Genomic DNA, 17,395 nt, shown 5'->3' on the forward strand with positions numbered 1-17,395 from the left:
AGGCAGACTCGGGAAACAGAGAAATAGAGTTTAAATGGCCACTTGTAATTTTTTTCTACATGATGTTAAGTGAGCAGAGTTATGTTGTCAATTAAAACCAGAAACCATTCAGCTGAAGTATCTGAGTGCTGCCTTCTTCTTGGCCCCAGTACAGCCATAAATACTTAATATTCATGAGAAAGATCTTAATAAAAATATTTGGCTTGAAATCTTGAATGTCAGTAGCTTCTCCAGAGGTTCTTACTTCCTTAAATGTAGTCAAACCTAAGAGGTTAATTGGGAAAAAATGCAGTGGAACAGGTAGGGTTATCTTAAAGCAACATCAGAGCAGGGAAATGAGAGATTAATGCTAGCTGTTACCTTCAACTAGGAGAACAAATTGGGTGACCTGAGCTACTAGAACATTTATCAAAGGTAACTGTCAAGTGATCTTTTAAACTACACACCTGTCCCATTAAATACAGAAATCTTTCATGTTGTGGGTAATATGGCTCAGCAAAATAGCCAACAAAGGGGCACTGACGTGTTTTAAATTGTGCTGCTCTCTGGCTCCTTTAATGTATTTTCACACTGGCTGCTCTGGCAGTGGAGGTGGTGTGGGCATGGACATCAGCAGAGACTGCTCCAAGGGCTAATGGGGCTGGGGGAGAATCCAGGCTTTGGGCTGATGGAAGCAGAGGCAGCACAATGGCACATATAAGGTAGTGTAAGGGCTTTGGTGGGTTGGGAAGCTGTGATCCATGGGTATCTGCCCCCCACTCACCTTGCTGAAGCAAGTTTCTCCTCCAGTGTGGGCTACAACAGCCCTGCTGCCTGAGGCTCTTTGCTAACCCCACACTGTGTGTGTTCAGTTAGCTGTGAAAAGGGACCAAGAGAATAATTTCTCCACTGCAAGGTGTTAATGTCAGTCTCCCACACACATCCACTTAGAGGCAGAACTAAATTTCTTTTTAAAGGTTCTTCAACTTAAAGGTGAACAACATGAATCACTGTTTCACCCAGAGTAGGTGTAATTTCTTTTCACTTGACTTACATGACAGCAACCAAACTCAGGTATCACTAGTACCTTCTTGCTCTTCTTTCTATTCAAGTTTAAAAGTTTTATGAAGGCTTTGCTATAAGTTTGAAGCAAGAAGCTGATCTACGAAAGCATTTGTTAGTTTCCCTTCAGCTGCTACAGCTAACAAAACCTGAATATAGATGGAGTTGTTCAAGCAAAACACGTGTCTTTCACTAACATGTCTTGGTCTGGGGAGATAGTTTGAATCTACTGGAAAGAGAATTATTTCTGTGGTACAAGAAAAAAAACTCCAGCAGCAAGGTTTGTGATTTTAATTTCAAAGGCATGTCCCTTCAGGTACAGACTAAGTTCTACTAGCCATTAAGGTTTAATGGCAAAATTAATACACCCTAAAAGTTTAATATATCCTATATATGAAAACATCTGTGTTCAAGGTTTATTAGAGGCTGTCAGTAGAAACATTAATTTAAGTGCTGTTAAAAAATTAATGTTATTATGTTTCAATAGGCATTTAAAAAGGGAAAATGCACTCATACAGATAGACAAGAGTAAGAGTTGAAGAGGTCAAGATTTCAACTACTGTAAGTACCATTGCTCCTACAGGGGCAATACTACAGGGGAGTGATAGCAGCGGACACTTGTTGAAAATCTGGCCTTATATTAAAATTACAGAATCCATTAAGTGGGTATATCATTAGTTTGGACATCAGGAAGAATTACTTTACTGAAAGGGTTGTTAAAAATTTCAACAGACTGCCCAGAGAGGTGGCCAGGTCACCCTCCCTTGAAAAGTTCCAGAAACAGCTGGATGTGGGAGTTAGAGCTGTGGTTTAGTTTATAAGGTGGAGATCAGTCAAAGGTTGGACTTGATGATCTTGGAGGTCCTTTCCAACCTAAATGATTCTTTGATTCTGTGATCATTAGACTCAAGAGGCAGGTGGTGTACAGGGAGAGGCAAGTGACAGACCATTTTTGTTCCCTCCACTTCCAATCTACCTTAGATCTCACCACTCTCAACAAGAATTATTTTGTCTTTCCTACAACAAAAGAGATTTTTTTTTCTTCCCTTCCCCCATTCTGGCAAAACCCTCAAATAAACAAATTTTTATTGGTTTTATCCTAAAATGCTTGGATGAAGTTACCTCTTGCTGTAAAGTTCAGGGCTAGCCTTGAAGTACAGGATGGTAAAAATTCTATTTGGTACTATATTTTAGAGCAGGACAATAATGCATCCTGGTTTCCTTGCTTTAAAACAGACATTTTTTTGGGGAGTAGAGACATAGCACAGTGTGTGTCCCCACTGAAAGCAAATCCCACAGCAAATGGACCTTTTGTTATGGCTTGTGAGAATGTATAGCACTTCCTAATTTGAGGAAAAAAGTAATAAAAACATGAATGAATGCCCATCCAAATCTATGTTTGTTTGAAAAATCTAGATAAGAGTTTTTTAGAAGATAAAGTCTTAATTGGCATGTTTCTCAATAATTTAAGAGGAAGGTTAAATGCATGATAAAAGTGTAAGAGGATGGATTTTCTTCTGTTTTTCTTTTTACCTTTAAGCTACCAGGAAAGCTAATTTTCCTATAACTTTGCTTGAGGAGCCATTGGAGACCCCACATGTTCACTTTGAACCTTTTCTGCCCTGAAGAAAGACAGAGATAAATTTTCTCCTGAGTATTTTTCAGTAATCAAGTTAAAAGTCAAAATCAAACAGTGTGAAACTCAACTTCCCTCTCATTACTGAGGATTTATTTGCATAGATTTTCCTGCTGCCATAATTTCCTCCTCTTCTTTGTCCAGAAGTCTGGAGACTCTGAGGAGTCACCTAGGAAAGAGTGGTAAGAAATGAATTGTCACTACAACACAAATGTACAGTTCCAGAGGTAAATATGTCATCTGATATTTGCACTTAAAGACAAGGAAAAAGAACATAAATGAAACTTTCACCTCCTCCTTTCATAATGCATTATTAGTAACAATATCTTTTTTCTTTAGGGTTCTCCCATGTGCCCCTCATTAATCTAAAAGAGTAGCACAAGATTAGCTTGATTTATCATTGACATTGTTCCCTGGCCTTAAAAAAATGTTCTCTTTTAATCCACCCCGCTGCAAAAAAATGCTGAATGACTTTCTAAAAGGTGGGTGAAATAGTTGCCATAGCCTGAAGGCAGCAACAATGTAAATGCTAACAAGTTATTCTGGTTTTACATGTCTGTTCACCTTTATACAGATTCTACCACCTCTGCATCTCATACTGCATGTGTTAATGCTTGGGAAGTTCTTTTGGGCCCTATAAACAATCCCATTATAGTCTTGAATGTAAACTGAAATAGTTTCCTCTAATTCTCTGATGCCTATTTAATAAGCATATTCTTGCTCTGCACATTTATGGAGTGCCTAGCTTTGCCACCCATACACATTCTCCCATTTTATGATCTTATTTTTTTTCTTAATTCAGCACAATAACTTGGATTGTGACAATTGCTTATTCAGTTTTAGAGAAAGTAAAAACACAATATCCTTCTCTAAGACCAGCCCACATCTTGAATCCATATGTTTGAGTGTGTAAGAAAATTGGATCTGATGCCCCCACCATGAACAAATTAAACAAGAAAGGGTGACAATGGTGATGGGAAGAGCAAGGAGCAGTCCAGTGTATAACTGTACCCTTTAGAGTGGCTTAATCAATGCAAAATTCAGAGAAAAGATGCTCTGTTTCATTGTGACCTGATGGATAGCGCATTTCCCTCTTGTCCAATTCAAGTCAGAATACTCTTTTTTTAGGGCTGACAAATAAATTTACAATCCAGTTCGCAACCTGTTGGAGTAAGAAACCTCCCAGATGTAAGAGAAGCTTTCTGTGAGCTCAAGTACATTTTCACCAAAGCCTCTGGATCCTGACTGGTTCTCACTGAAGTAAAAGCCACAACATCTGCTGCTGTCAGCACCCTGAGGTTTCACCCAGAAGTGAGAAGCCCAGTACCAGCTGCTTGCCACAGCCAAACCCCTTTGTGCTCAACACCAAGGCACCCTAAGGGCTTCCTCCAGAGCCACCCAGCTCCAAACAGGTTCCTGCTGTCCAGAGCAGCTGTGGCATGCTACCAAAATATTTTCAATTTTTTTTCAGAGGCTAATCAAGTAACAAGCAGACTACAAATTCTTCTGGTGTGAAGGTTGCATTGCTGTGGCAGTGCTACCAAAATATTTTCAAATTTTTTCAGAGGCTAATCAAGTAGCAAGCAGACTACAAATTCTTCTGGTGTGAAGGGTTGCAGAGAACAGCAACATCAGGGTCTTCCTGTTAGTCATGGTGGCTGCCTGCAAGCTACCAGGGGATCTGAGCTGTTGCAGCTTGCACACAGGTGAGGACAGGCTGGAAAAGGGGCACTTAGAAGTTTAATCAAATGACATGTTCCTCCAGGCAGCTGTGGCCATGCTGGACCTCAAAATCTCCACAGGAACCACTTGTAATGATCTCACACTAGATTTTAGCATGGGAAGGGACAGATTGCAAATAGAAACATTGGACTTGTTCTTGATCTCTCTCCTCAAAGCAAGGGAGAAATTCTAGGGCTGCAATGGCACTGGAAGAGGGAGGAGCTGGCACTGGAAGAGGTGGCTGCTCCCAACCAAGGCTTTATAGGCTCAGGAATGAAAAATAACAAGGGAAAGAACAGGTTTCATGTTAACACAGCAACTGGAATTTGAGCCTGAAAAAATTCAGGGAGTATTTTTCTTTCTATTTATACAAAATTTATAATGCAAATACAACTGTGTTTTTGTATGCTGGGCCTTTCAGCTCTATTTATAATTTGACCATCATTTTCAATCCTGGCCTGATTAATATTAGTCCATTAAAATCATGCTCAGATTTCTAAAGAAACATTTGGCTTTTTTATTGTTGTTGGAAGTGGTGAACTCTTGCCTTCCCCTATGGCATGTGTAGGATGGTTTTGCCTTTTGGCAGACTCTTAAGGCAATGTAAAACATTTTCCCATCACATAAGAACCTCAAATTAGGCTCTTGAGGACATTCTGTTGGAATAGAGCTGTTGGTCTTGCCCTGTCTCAGTGCTCCAGCAGATTCAGCCTGTGAACTTGGAACTATGGACTCCAGCAGTTTGTGTGGAAAGGAGACCATCTGTCCCAGCCCTTGTGCAGAATGGGGCTCAGTGCAAAGCTGGGACAATGCTTCTTCCTCCTCCTCCTCCTCTCCACCAGGTGTTTGTTTGCAGGGAGCCATAGGGTCTCCCCTTCTCCAGGCTGAACCAGCACTGTGCCCCCATCCTTTCCTCGAGCAGGGTGGGCTCCAGCCCTGGGATGCAGCCATGAACCTGTTCCCATCCCATCCACCCTCTCCTGTCCATCTGGCTTCTGCTGCAGGGGCTTCTTCCAGCCCTGGGACAGCAGCTGCTTGTGGCACATTGACCATCACTCCAGTCCTGTCCACTTCACACACAGCAGCTCAATTTCCTTGCCTGTTCCACATGCAGGGAGATCAGAAGTGCCACTAAAATCCAAATCATCTTTGCTGAGGACTAAAAGATCCCATCCACATGAGTGAGCTGAGTCTGTGCTTCTAAAAATTGTTCCCAAATGTTTGCTCATGCCATGCTCTTCCACAGTGACTGCCCACGGACTCACACCACACACACCCTGCTTTCATCTGAGTGAGTCACCAGCAGAATGTCCTGACCAAGGCCACGCTCTAACAATGGCCAGAAAAACACTGTTGTATGCATTTGCCACTTTCTGTGTAAGATAATACCCTCACCTTAGTTCAGCTGGATCAGAAGGATGAATGAATTATTAATCTGGGCAGTGTTCAGGTCTGGGGGAGGGGAGAAGCACCAACATTTATGAATTATCTTATGAATACAATATAAATTATTCAGAAGCTATACATCCTTCTCACAAAGGAAATGAAATATTTTTTGGCTGTAGTAGGCTTGCAGACTCCTAAACAGAGAAGGAAAGAAAGATAAATCTTAAAACAAAAATGCAAACAGAAAAATGTAAGTAACCCTGATTTTAAAGACCTCATTGGCAAAGTTTATGCATGTCACATTTACCTGTGACTTTGTCCACCATTTTAGGGGGAAAAAAGTACTTTTTTTCTTAAGATAAACACTTGTGAAGCTCTAGTTTTACTTGGGTAAGTTAATTTCATTAATTAGAACAAAACCCCTTTAATTGTATTCCTGCCTGTGGTAATTTTACCATGAGTTGAACAAAGCCAGAACTCAACCCTAAAATTTCAGAAACTGGGGGAATGACTATACACAGAATTTTGAACGCACTGGATGTATTGTTTTCCTTTTTGAGCTCACACTCTTTCACAGCTGTAAAGGCTTGTGGTTTAAAACAGAAAGGCAGCTTGTGTGAGTTAGGTAGGCAAGTGAGGTCTTTCTGACCAAATTGAAGACTTTTTTTTCTTTCTTTATAAACCCTAGGGGGAAAAAATCCCCAAAAATTTCTTTCTACATTATTTGCTGCTGCAGTAGCTCCCACTCATTGGTGTACTTCTGCAAAGAAATTGTTCTGCCAAATGCAAGTAAAGTGTACTGAAAGTACTTAACTGATCTGTTGATGGATGATGTAAATACTCTCTTTAAAGGGGTACTAATTGTAGAGATAATTACAAGCATTTTAAGGGCCTCTCTTTTTATTGACAGCATTGCTCAATATTAGTAACCCATTTAATGAGCAATACAATCACGCAAAGGAAATGCTTACATTCACTGCAAAATAAAAAAAATGCAAAATTCAGTTTAGAGGGTGGAAAAGCAAATTAGGTGCCCTTTTCTCTCTCATTCATTCTTTCATACTCTGGGACCATCTCCAGGCAAAACATCAAGCCTGAAATCTGTCCACAGCTTCATAATAAAGATCTGAAATTTGCTTTGCATATTCTGCAGAAAGAAAACAAGGGCAAGCCCCTTGGCTGCTGTGAATGGGAATAACTCCAATGGCTGTAGCAGTGCTCTGCTGCACTGCAATTCTTTTCTGGACATGCTTCCTATGATTTGAGGCATTTCTGATGCATGGAAAAGGGAAGGGAGAGCCTGGGATACCATTTCTCTTGGCTGTCTCTCAGAAGTCATTTCAGATTGATCCACCTTAGGAAAACCACATTGCCTTAATTACATTCATGAGGAACATGATACTTTAAACTATTTTATACCATCATAAATTCTTGTACCTTACCCAAACTCAGTTTATTTTATCCCTTGTTTAAGGGAAGGCATACTGCTGCAGCTACCTCTACATCATGGAAGTTTTATTTAAAATGACACTTAATAAGAAAACTAAACCTGCAACCATTCTAGTTCCCCATTCTAGTTAGTTCTTGGCAAGAACTTTAAGAGGGACGTTGAGTTACTTGAGCGTGTCCAGAGGAGAGCAACGAAACTAATAAGGGGCTTGGAACACAAGCCATATGAAGAGCGACTGAGGGAGCTGGGGTTGTTCAGCCTGGAGAAAAGGAGACTCAGGGGTGACCTCATCACTCTCTACAACTTCCTGAAGGGTGGCTGTAGTGAGCTGGGGGTCGGCCTCTTTCTCCGGGCGACAACGGATAGAACAAGAGGACACAGTCTCAAGTTGCGTCAAGCTAGATGTAAGTTAGAAGTAAGAAGGAAATACTTCACAGAAAGAGTGGTCAGAAACTGGAATCATTTACCCAGTGAGGTGGTAGAGGCATCATCCCTTGAAGAATTTAAAAAAAGACTGGATGTGGCACTTGCTGCCATGATCTAGCTGAACAGTTAGAACATCGGCTGGACTAGATGATCTTATAGGTCTCTTCCAGTCTTGAAAATTCTGTGATTCTGTGATTCTGTGATTCTGTGAACTTGTTCATCTTTGCTTGGACATGCCTTTGAGGGATGAGTAGGATAGCACTTCATCTAAAAGGGGCATTGTGTTGCTGCATGAGCTCAGGCCCTTGGTGGCTGGTCACCAACACCTCCATGGCTGACCTCAGGCTAACCTGCAGAGCAGGGCTTAGTTTCAGAAGCACAGAACCATTAGGATTAAAAGGTGGGAAAAGACCTTCAAGGTGACAGAATCCAACCTTTGACTAACTACCACTTTGTCAACCAGACCATGGCACTGAGTACCCATGTCCAGTCATTTCTTGAATGCTTCCACAGATGATGACTCTACCTCTTCCCTGGGTAGCCCATTCCAAAGATTAACCCTTTCTCTGAAGAAATTCTTCCTGATATCCAGCCTGAAAATCCCCTGGCACTGCTTAAGGCCATTTCCTTTTGTCCTGTTGCTAGCTGCCTTTATTTTACAAATCAGAAGGGAAATTTGCTTCTCTACAATTCTGTCACTGCAATGTCTTCCAAGAAAAAAAAACCAGAAACCTCAAGATAAAACTCATTTCCTACTCTCAAAAAAAGTAAAAACATTGAGAAATCATTGTTGCTCTGTTCCTAGGTTTGGGTAGATCAGGGACTGAGCACAGATTAATCCCAAGCTTTGAGTTCTGGTTACTACTGAGAAGTAAAGAGTACATGGCCACAACTGGATGGGTGTTAATGAGGATAATGAGGATCCTGGTACAGCACTAAACAAAGACATCGTGCAGTGCATCTGGAACAACACAGCTGTTCTCCTTGAACTGACAGGATGCAGCAAAGGACTGCTGGCACCTTGGTTCTAGTGAATTCAGTGAGGTCTTTGTGAGGGTAAAGGCTAATGTGTGAGGTCCAAGGCATGTGGCTTTAAATGAAGCATGTTTGTATATTGTGTCTGTGTGTTTCTCCTGCAAATACACAAAAATGCACTTAGGTTCTGAGCCCTCACACACTACTGGAAAATAAATAATTTCATGGGATTGTTTTGGCTGATAAATCTGATGATTGCTTGGTTGGTTTGCAGCAAATCTGCAGACTTAGTAAGAGAAGATAACACCAAAGTTAACAATGACCCCATCAGAAAGATTCAGGCAACTGGTACCTTTGCAAGCCATCAGGAATCTTCCATGGAAGCTGATCCTTATAGAACACAAGCTGGTTTGCTTCTCCTGGCACTGGGCAAATGGAAGGGGTAAAAAGTAATTATATTATTTCAGTAACCACACTCCAGTTGCAAATGCTTACATGGCTCTGGCTTGCAAATAAATCTTTCTAGCTGGACTATTCATCACTCTTACAAAAGTAAACATAAACACTGATGAGTGCAAACATAGACTGTTACGGAAATTCTGTGGTATCTGAAAATCTTGCAGCTGCTCTTACTCCCAAGCAAGTCAAAGTTCATGTGGAGGGACTAGAAAATGTAGAACTGAGAGTCCAAAAGACTTAAAAAAAACCCCAAAAACCCTAGCCAGTGTTTTCTCTGTCTGGAAAGTACAGAGCAATCAGCTTGAAAAATTACAGGCTCTCTCCCCTAATCTTGAAGCTGATTCTGTGAACACTTAGTGCCGAAATTAGACACCATTTTAGGTGGTATCTTTTTAACCTGATGGGATCCCTGTGCTGTAAAAATCCTTTGCATGTTGGCTTATTATTTTTGCCTCAGGGTAATTTCAGTATCTTGCCCCTTTATGTTCTAGTAGGGAAACAAGTGAACAAATGTACAAATATGCCATGGTAAATATGTAAAGGCACTTCTACTCTTACCACAGAGGGATTGATCTAAATTCATTAACATACAGACATGGAAAACTTGATTGAAAAATTATACTAGAAGTCTTGTAAAAATGTTGGTTTTCCACATAACCTTTATTTCAAAAGCATTTAATTTTTGATAATGTATAAATGTTTATATTCAATTCAGAGTTTTTCTTTAAAAAAAGGAAGAAACATAGTAAATTTAATAACTATAAATGCAAGTGTACTTTCAGTTCCACTTTTTTTATATATTTATTAAAATTTTGGGCTTACCTTGCATATCTCAGTTATGTTTTCTCCAGTCTTTCATGGTTGACAGAGTTAGAGATTTATTTTAGATAAGGTAGATAGCATTAGATGGTTAGTAGCCTTAATTTAAAAAAAGTCATAAAACCCACACGAATACAAAAAAAGGTTAAGCTAAACTTAAACCTTAAGCTTAGGTTTGACATGTTAATTCCACTCTAAGGGTAAGTAAAGCAATATTTTAGAATGAGGAATTTTATGTAAATTATTCAAAATATTTCAAGCTGACTCACAGTTTTTCATCCTTCATTCCAAATTTTAATTTAACAAAAATGAAACATTTAGAGTCTTGAAAATAAAAGAACAAAAGATCCTAGTAAGAAAACACTAAACAATGTAATCAGTTATGTTCTTTAAATATTTCCCCTCTTAATCAAGAAAAAAGAAAGAAAAAAAGCCAACAGCCTACGTAGAGCAAATTACACAGAAAAATCATGAGCAATTGCAGCCTGTGAAATATTGCCAGCCACAAATTTACCATGACACAATGCAGAGGAAGCTATAGTTTGAAGCCCAAGCTGTTAAATCTGAATTTGGAAGTCTCAAAATGCATAGTTAAACTTAGTGACATTGGGAAGATATTGAAGGGAGATGGCCAAGAGACACTGAGGAACTGCCTCATTCCCATGATCCCCCCCTAACTTATGTTCCTAATACAAAAATTAAAGGAACTGCTGAAATCAGGGAGGAAAAACCCAGCGCTGCAGGATTCAAGGAAAAGAAGGATCTGTGGTGGGAGGGAAAAAGGAGGGAAAGAAGGAGGGAAGGAAGGAGGGAGGGAGGGAGGAAGGAGGGATTGTTGATTTGAGAGGAAGGAGAGTTGGCCTGGTAAAGAATGAAAGAATAGTTTTTTGTTGTAATGAAGGTTTGTACTGATTTATTGAACCTGTTTCTCCCTTGCTGCTTAGTCTTTCAAATAATTTTCTGTGTTACTTAGGAACTGCAACAGGAAACAACAACAACCAACAAAAAACAAACCACACACACACACAAAAAACCACCCCAAAATACCTAACAAACAACAAAAAACTCCAAAACAAAACAAAAACACCCCACAAAACATTAATCACTAGGGGTGCATTTATCCTACTGCATACAGTTTTTTTCCAGTAGTTATAAGGTATTGAAAATTAAGGGTCTTATTATGTTCCCAAGGAAGTAGTGGCAAACCCACTTTTGGTTTTAAGAGGAACAAGAGAGAAACTGAAAATTGATTTTATACCTGAATGTCTTAGTTTGAATATCCAGTTTTTAAACATAGCTCGCCAAAGCGTGGAATTAAGAAGTATCTTTTTAAAAATTAAATATTAATTTTTATTTCATTTTCCTTATCATAATACACATATCATAATAATAATGCCTTTTGAACATCTCCTAGTTCTTTATTTTTAATTTAATTATCAAAAATGAACTGAGTCTCTTCTCCCTCTAGTGCATTTTCATTTGTGCCCATGTAGAGCACTGGCCTCATGAAGAGAGGCTCTGAACTGTACCAGATCAACTGCAGCCATATAGAAATTAGGACTGAAAGGCAGGCCTGATTCATAGCCTATATCATAGTTTGGTTTACTGCTAGGGCAAGAGGTTTGGAGATTATCCTTGGTTTCTTCTCTTACTTAAATAAGGTTCTAGGAAAAACCTTTGGAATATGAAAAAAACACTAAGCCAAACACTTTAGAGAAAGTGTTTGTTTTATACAAAAAGAAAAGTTGTTTTAAACGTTTAATGTTGTTTTAAGTGTTTGTTAAAATTAGAAACACAGTCCACTTTCCACACACCTGCAGTAACACAGGTGCAAATTGGGGTGGCAAAGTAAAACTTCTTTGTTGTTAGGGTATTAAGAGCATATTTCATGAAAATGTGTATCAAATAACCAACAGGTAAATATTTAGCCAATCACACTTTGGCTTCTCAGAGGTCTGCACTCGAAGGTTTGCTAGAAATACCATTGTGATGGTTTGCTCTAAGCATATCATGTCATAAGGGGGCCTTAGGACTTCTTGCTGCCTTTTGAGGCTCAGTAGTCGTGCTTGCTTTAAGATTACAGTCAAAGGACATCCCCACCAGCTCCTTCACTGGTTGATTTCCTTAAAAACCTGCTTCTTGCCTGTAACTTTGAGCTCTAGATCTTCCTGTGTTTGTGGGATTGACTGAGAAGTTCTCTGATAGCTCTTTTCCTTCCTGTTCATTCTTCCAGAGGGCTGAGTTACTGCATTGATAAGTTAAATGGATCACTTCTTTAAAAATAAGACAATCCTTTTGTCTTTATCAGTACTCTGTAGTTCCTCCATCACCCTTCTTGAAGAGCAGATAATTGAATGGGACTGCTTTAGCAGACATCACACCCCCAGTGCCAAGCAGAGATTGTTCAGACCCTGTTCTCCTTCCTGACACAACCATTTCTGTGTGCCCAATATTACAGGAGCTCTTGGGCCACTGCACCACACAAGGTTAATTTTCTTCCAGCATTACCATCACATAGATGAATTTCTTCAGAAGCCTTTTCCTCTCTATCCACTGCTCCCCAAAAAGGGCAGCTTGCATCTAGAAATGATACAGCATACCTTGTGTGTTTCAGTAGCCATAGGGATTGTGTAAAGAAAAACTATTTTAGAATTCTTGAACCAAAAATTTTGCATTTGGCAAGGGAAGCAATCCATATGTCTTACATTTTGCAACAGTGAATCATGCTTTAAATCCTGAGTAATCCTAGTGAATTAAGTGAAACCTTCTAAAGTGTAAAATATTATACAATGCAATGTCAATATAAACAGGGAACTGTCACAGGCTGCATCTACACCACTCTCAGTCTAAAACAGGAGTGCACTTCTGAAACTGATCTTCCAACCCTCTCCCCATGCTGAGCTTTGGGACACAGACCAGAGCAGTTTCTGAGCATGAGAACTGCCTTCCCTTTGGGTGAAACCAGCCCAACCAGTGCACTTTGAGAGCATGTCCAGGGTGCTCCTGTCAGGCAGGACCAGCCTCTGGCTGGACAGCCCCAGGAGGCACCTGGATGCTGAAGTTGGTGCAATGCAGACACTTGGTCCTTGCATCCCTGTTTCATCCTTTCCACTGTCCACAGACATGTCTGTGTCTTGTTTGCTTGCTCCTCTGCATGCACCCTCCTCATGAGAGGGATTGGGCTCTCCCTCTCCCCTGGGGCTTGTCCTGACAAAGTCCCCCCTGGGGACCAACAGGAATTCTTCAGGAAGATTAGGCCTTCCCAAGGGCAGACTCCTGGTTCCCAGCTCACTTTAGCCACTTTGAGAAGTGTGAGCAGAGCTGCTGCTGCTGCTGGCCTCAGAGGCTCAGATAATCCTCACAGGACCAGGGGAGATATCTGACAGCACTCTGACAACACTCAGGATCCATACACCCCCAGAAACCCTGAGCAGCTAGGGGTGATGATGCATAGTTAACACCTCTCACATCCACAGCACAACCTCCTGCTGAGTCTGGCTTCTCTGCACAGAACTGATCCTGTTCACTCTCGAGGTGTTTCAATCTCTTGCAGCCAGCTCCTAGGTAGAACTACTTTCTCTTCTAAAACCTTTCATGGGAGGAAAAAAAGGTTTGAAATGATAAACTGTCCCAGACATTAATTCAGCACAGCTGGGGCCATGCAACACTGCATGGACGAGGAAAGACAAGAAAAGAGATCATCACCCCTCTCTTCTTTCTATTCCAGACTGGCAGGAGGCCAAACTGGCTCTAAGAGTAAATTAGAGCAACATAAAAAATCTCTGTTCCATCTGAGGATCCTAAGGGACCCATACTGCTAGCTCAGCCCTTCGTGTCAGCCCACTAAGTAGATCAGAGGAGTGTAGATTACATACATCAAAGTTTCTGATTTATTTTACCTTAAGTAATAACAAGTACGTGTTCAACATACTAAATATCTTCCATATAGTAGATAGGAGTGTTGCTGTAACTTATGTAGATTTTTGTAAAATCTAATTCCAAATCTGTTCTTATGATCTTATAGAAAGGAGCAAAACCATATTTGGTGTGATGCCTACCTAATACACAGTGTTCCTCAGCAGCAGGTGTGCACTGTTTGTACATCTATGTACAAACTATGAATAGTGCATCCCTCTTTGCAACCTCTGCAACAGAGTAACAGCCTCAAAATTCTTATCAGAGGTTTTTAGATTAAGTCTTCACATCTCAATGGTGGAATAAAAATGATCACTACAAGGTGCAGGTATTACAGGCCACATGAATAAATCTGTAAGAGAGGAATATGATAGAAAAAGGATCAGACCATGCTTCCTTTGCAAAATCAAAAAAGTTTTGACAGTTTTATCTTCCAGAAACTTTGAAACAAGGTCTTCCACTTTACTTTTTTATTTCTGATAATATCATTTTACTCAAGAGGTCTACTTGCACAAGTGGTCATGATCTTTCAGTCTAATCCAAATATATCAATGAAGTAATAAGTAAAGAAAAAAACCCAAAAGGAGATGGTCTCAATTCCTGAAAATATCTTAGTCAATCAGAATTTCCTTCTAAAATTGAAACTCTTGGTATTAACAAGTGACTAAACGAGAAACCATTTTTTGGTGCTGTGAATCAGTTGCTCACATAAGTGACTCCATCAGAACATTCACCTGAAGAATATCAAATATTGTAAGGACGCTCACAAAATAGAAGTCAAAGCTTGCTGCTACAGAAGTGCTAAATAGTAATAATAATATGCCAAAAGTCTTTACTTTCACTCCACAAATAGTTTGGCAAGACACCTCATAATAGGAAGGATGAGGTTTAACATATTTTTAAGTGTGACAGAGCAAGGGCCTACCATGTCACATTTCCATGTATAGAATATCCACCTCCTGCAATGTGAGAATGGAATAGTGCCCCTCTGTCCCAGTAGTGTGGGGATATCTGTTCAAGTTCAGTTTTCCCTATTGTACCTGAAGTTTGCATATGAATTTGTCTTAAAAACTTAAATTAGCAGCAGATACTTTTTTCAATCCATAATAGGATTGAATTCTGCATTTCAGGAGCTTTTTTTTTTGTTTTGCAAGAATTATTTAACAGAAGTAATGTAACAGAAGAAACAACTATTTACTTTGTAATTATTCACTTTTTCAAGAGAACCTACTTTTATTTAGACAAGGGAAAACATGGGATGTGGGGAAAACATAGAAACAGTTACCAGTGCAATACAAGATGATGAAGCACTAGAAAAATAACAACAGGCTTCATCTCATAAAATACAAAATATTTTGCCTTATGATCCCATTATCTCCCCAGTAGGCCAACCCTGCTGGCCCTTGACTTTGATTGTTTCAGGTTAGGGTTTCCATTTTAATGAGGCTAAGAAAGCTCAGCTTTGGCTCCCTTCATTTGGAGCTGCAGGGCTGTGGCACTGCTGCTGATCACCATCGCAGCGACACGAGTCATGAAGCTGAAAAACAAGGCTCTTAAAAAAAACAGTGATTTCTTTATACATGGTCACTTTGGAGTCTTCTCTTACACCAAGGCCAAAATTATTGCAATGGCCAGAGTAGTGATTCACTCTTCTATCCTTTACTCTCCCGCCACTTTATAGTTGGGGATTTTTTTATTTTGTTTTACCTGGAAAAAACCCAAGTCTTTATCATGGGTCTGTGTAGCTCCTCTTAGCCAAGCACAACCTGAAAAAAGCGCCTTCCTTGATAACTTTCACTTGAAGTTCTCTGCAAGGATTACGTCAACATTAACCCCATCCCGGGGGTGCTGCCTGGCTTCCCAGGCTCAGCTGCAGGCACCAGGGCTCCGCGCTGCCCACAGCCTCGGCTGGCAGAGTGGGGGGCAGGCGTGCAGCCCCGGCTTGTCCTGCTCCCTGCAGGACTGACTGAAACTCCCCCAGACACAGGCAGCGGCGGCTGTGCCCAGTCAGTAAAGAGGAAAAGTAATTTCCTTGTATCCGTATGGCGTTGCAATTTAATTTCCTCGCCATCACAATGCTTTCAGTGGCCCACCAAGCTTTCCTTGTCCGCCTCCGTCTCCCTGCCCGCTCAGCAGAGCGTGTGGCCAGGCCTGGCCAGGCTGGGCCCGGCTGTCCGAGACCCCGGCCGGGACACGGGGCCTTTCCCGGCTGGGGGCCGGAACACTGCGGTAGGTCCAGGCCAGGCAGCGCAGGATGAGCGTGTGCTGCTCCTCAGCAGCGGAAAGCCCAGCACAGGGCTGGGAGGGCTGCCAGGACAGACCTGCAGTGCTGCGGCTCCCGGCATGGCGCTGTCCCGCTGCCCCCTCAGCCCTCCCGGCCATGCTGAGCCACCTCCCGAGTGAGGGGGACAGGGACGGGACGTGTCACAGCGGTGACAGCTCTCAGCTTCCTTGCTGGGCCACCGCGCCTTGGAAGCTCTGCAGGTCTTGACCAAGGACCATTTCTGATGAGTTTACCTCATTGTCAGCCCACGGCACTTTAAAAGCAAGCAAGCAAACAATAAAGCGCAGGAGCTTAAATTTTTGGCCCATCTCGCTCTGAATCTGGAGGGTGTTTTATGTTTGTTTACACTGCCGAGTAATAAAAACGTAATGTAGGTTTTGCATTTGGAGAAAAATAAGGCGAATGGGAGCTTACTTGGAAAGGGAGACACGTGTCTGCCTGTCTGTCTGAGCGCAGATGGCCTTGCACTGCAGTCTCGAGGCTCTGCATACGAAAATGAATCACATCAGCCCGCAACATTTCCCAGTGTTTCGAGAGTTCTGCTTTCAACACAAATATGAATGTACGTAGCAATGATCTTCATTGTCCTGACTTGGGTGATGTCATATTTTTCCATCAGGATACTGGGTGACAGCACATTTGTAGGCTTTGGGCTAAATGTATAACGAGCATGAAATTCCCTTTAATGTCAAAATAAAACTAAAGGAGAAAAAAGAGTGGAAAGGTCATAGGGAAAAAACCTCCAATAAAAATATGACTTTTGGGGCCGCCTGAGTCTGGCTGTCACCGTGATGAGCCCACCGAGGCAGACACCCCGGCAACATCCCGATAATCTTATTATTTGCATGACATTACCCATGAGGCGGGGGGATGGGGAGAGGGGTGGGGGAGGGGAAGGGGGAAGAAGGCCGCCGAAAGCATCCAGGCGGCCCCGGGCGAGCGGGCGGGCCCCTGGCGGTGGTGCGGGGGTGCGGTGGCGGCCGTGCCGTGCCGTGCCGTGCCGTGCCGTGCCGGGCGGGGGCAGGGCGGCGGATGGCGGTGCGCAGCTACTCGCGGCTGTGCGGTAGCGGCGGCGGCGCGGGGCCCTGCGGAGCGCGGTAATGATGTCAGCTTGTTATTTACCTTCCAGCGCCGGGTGACGGCGCAGCGCGAAAGGAGAATCAATCAGCCGCCGGGTGACCCGCCAGGCGCAAAAAACCGGAGCCGGGCGGGGGAGGGGAAGCACATGGAGCCGCGTTGCATCATCCGCCCGGGGTGGGGGGGACACGGGCGGGACACGGGG

The sequence above is a fragment of the Ammospiza nelsoni genome, chromosome 2, assembly GCF_027579445.1.
Source record: "Ammospiza nelsoni isolate bAmmNel1 chromosome 2, bAmmNel1.pri, whole genome shotgun sequence".
Lineage (NCBI taxonomy): Eukaryota > Metazoa > Chordata > Aves > Passeriformes > Passerellidae > Ammospiza > Ammospiza nelsoni.